At 33.1% G+C, this 2,706-nt stretch overlaps 1 non-coding gene across 1 annotated transcript; it reads left to right on the top strand.

The window, feature by feature from the left end:
- The first annotated feature begins 320 nt into the window (after window positions 1-320).
- TRNAR-UCG (transfer RNA arginine (anticodon UCG)) lies at window positions 321-394 on the top strand. Its single transcript has one exon. It is a non-coding gene; the product is annotated as a tRNA-Arg (tRNA).
- The last annotated feature ends 2,312 nt before the right edge of the window (window positions 395-2,706 follow it).

Raw genomic sequence — 2,706 nt, 5'->3', positions numbered from 1 at the left:
GTTTCGTTTATGTAAAAAAAAAAACGGGTTCCACCTCCGATTTCGGAGGCGAAACCCGTGATTTCGGACATATTTTTTAAAAAAAAACTTATCGGAAGATTCATTAAGCCTTTTCCCCTTTCTTCCTTTGGCGGCATGTCGTTTTAGGTCGGGTTTTATGAAAAGCTTCAAAAGCTAGAGAGAATTTGAGAGTTTTTTTATTATTGGTTTGAAATTGTGAGGAGGGCATAAATGTCAAAAGGGTGCGGTGGAAAGTATAACCTTTGCGGTATATAGCAATACCCAAAATTAAATGAACAAAAATAAGAAAAAATATCGAAGATCGCATAGCGCAGTGGATTAGCGCGTTTGACTTCGGATCAAAAGGTCGTGGGTTCGACTCCCACTGTGGTCGATCTTTTTCTAATTTTTTAATTTAAAAAAGGATTAAGGTGCAAAAATACCCCAACGTTTTGGGTCAGGAGCAATTTTACCCCTAACGTTGATAAATTGGGTCAATTTCAGAAATAATTCATCAAACTGTCTTCTCGGTCATGAATCTTATCATCTGCACTTCGCATGTGCGTCATTTTATCAGTAACAAACCATAAACATATGTTGGGATGTGAAAAATTTTATAAAAAATATACTGTCTTTTGTACGAATTAGACAAAAAAAAAATTCAAAAAATTCACCGAATTTATAAATATTAATCTCCAATTCTATTATTAAATTATAAAAAACATAAAATCCTTTTTCTAGAATGAATTGATGTGCAATTAGTACAAAATAATGAACAAAAATATCTGTGTTTTATAATAGTGTCTGAAATTGACCCAAATTACCAACGTTAGGGGTAAAATTGCTCTTGGCTACAAACATTAGGGGCAAAATTGCACCATTTTAGACGTTAGAGATAAAATTGCTCCTGATCCAAAACGTTAAGGGTATTTTTGCACCTTAACCCAAAAAAATAAGAAAAAGAGAATTGATTTTATTTTTCAAATAATTTAATTAAGGCTTGGTGGTAGAGTTCTTGACTTGACTTAGAAAATAGAAGACATTACATTGATTAAATTTGCGGTTATTTGGGCGCAATTATTGGAGGAGATTAACGAGGAAGGACCACCTTTTTTGACTACTTAGAATTATATTATTAATACGGGTTAAATGCATCAGTGGTCACTAAACTTAAATGATTGTCTTAAAATAGTCACTCAATTTCAATTTGTCTCAATAAAATCACTTAACTTTAAGTTTCGTCTCGATTAGATAACTCCAATGATTTTAATGGTTAAAAGACATCAGAATAATAACATTAGTGACACGTCAGTATAAGTCAACTTAGATATCTGACCGAAACGACATGTGACATCCACGTATGCGCCCCTGGTCGTCACCTACCGGTTATTTTTATGAAAAAGAACACAAATTTACTTTTTTTCATAAAAATAATTGACTCGTGGCTGCCACATGTCGTTTCGGTCAGAGATTTGAGTTGACTTATACCGACGTGTCAGCCATGACATTATTAACGAAGAAGGACCACCTTTGACTACTTAGAATTATATTACTTACTAAGGCTTAATACGGGTTAAATGCATCAGTGGTCACTAAACTTAAATGATTGTCTCAAAATAGCCACTCAATTTCAATTTGTCTCAATAAAATCACTCAACTTTGAGTTCTCGATTAGATAACTCCAATGATTTTAATGGTTAAAAGACATCAGAATAATGACATTAGTGACACGTCAGTATAAGTCAACTTAGATATCTGACCGAAACGACACGTGACATCCACATATACGCCCCTGGTCGTCACCTACCGGTTATTTTTATGAAAAAGAAAACAATTTTACTTTTTTTCATAAAAATAATTGACTCGTGGCTGCCACATGTCGTTTCGGTCAGAGATTTGAGTTGACTTATACCGACGTGTCAGCCATGACATTATTTTGACGCTTTTTAACCATTAAAATCACCGGAGTGACCTAATTGAGACAAAATTCAAAGTTGAGTGATTTTATTGAGATAAATCGAAGTTGAGTGACCATTTTGAGACAACCATGTAAGTTCAGTGACCAATGATGCATTTAACCCGGCTTAATACATCATTTGCTCGTGAGGTTATTCAAAATGTTTGATTGGTCTCTTGAACTTTCAAAGTATTTCGATAATTCATTGAACTTGAATAAAATGTTCAGTTAGTCCTCTAAACTTGCGTAAAATATAATCAATTAATCATTAGGTTGTAAAAAAGTAAGGTAAATGCGGAAGATTGTTACATGTATCTTAAAAAAGTAAAACGATGAAGGTCAGGTATGAGATTCTAACTTACTTTTTTGCGATTGATTGGCCCCTTGAACTTTCAAAGTATCCCGATAGCCCCCTCAACTTGCATAAAATGTTCAGTTAGCTCCCTGAACATGCGTAAAATGTTATCAATTGATCAGTCGATCGCAAAAAAGTAAGTTAAATGCGGAAGATGTATTCTACGCATCTTAGAATGTTATTACATAATTCAAAAATAGATTAAAAAGAAAGTTATTACTTTCTAAACTATAAAATTTGTCTTCTCTAATATTAGAATCATATACCCTGATTTTGGTTGTTTTACTTTTTTTAAAACTCGTGCAATACATTTTCCGGATTTAACTTACTTTTTTTGCAACTGAGTGATCAAGTCATTATATTTTGTGCAAGTTCAGGGGGCTAACTGAACATT

Source organism: Euphorbia lathyris, chromosome 5 (assembly GCF_963576675.1).
Source record: "Euphorbia lathyris chromosome 5, ddEupLath1.1, whole genome shotgun sequence".
Taxonomy (NCBI): Eukaryota; Viridiplantae; Streptophyta; class Magnoliopsida; order Malpighiales; family Euphorbiaceae; genus Euphorbia; species Euphorbia lathyris.
Note: the sequence above shows the minus strand (reverse complement) of the source record. Positions and strands in the feature narration are given on the sequence as shown.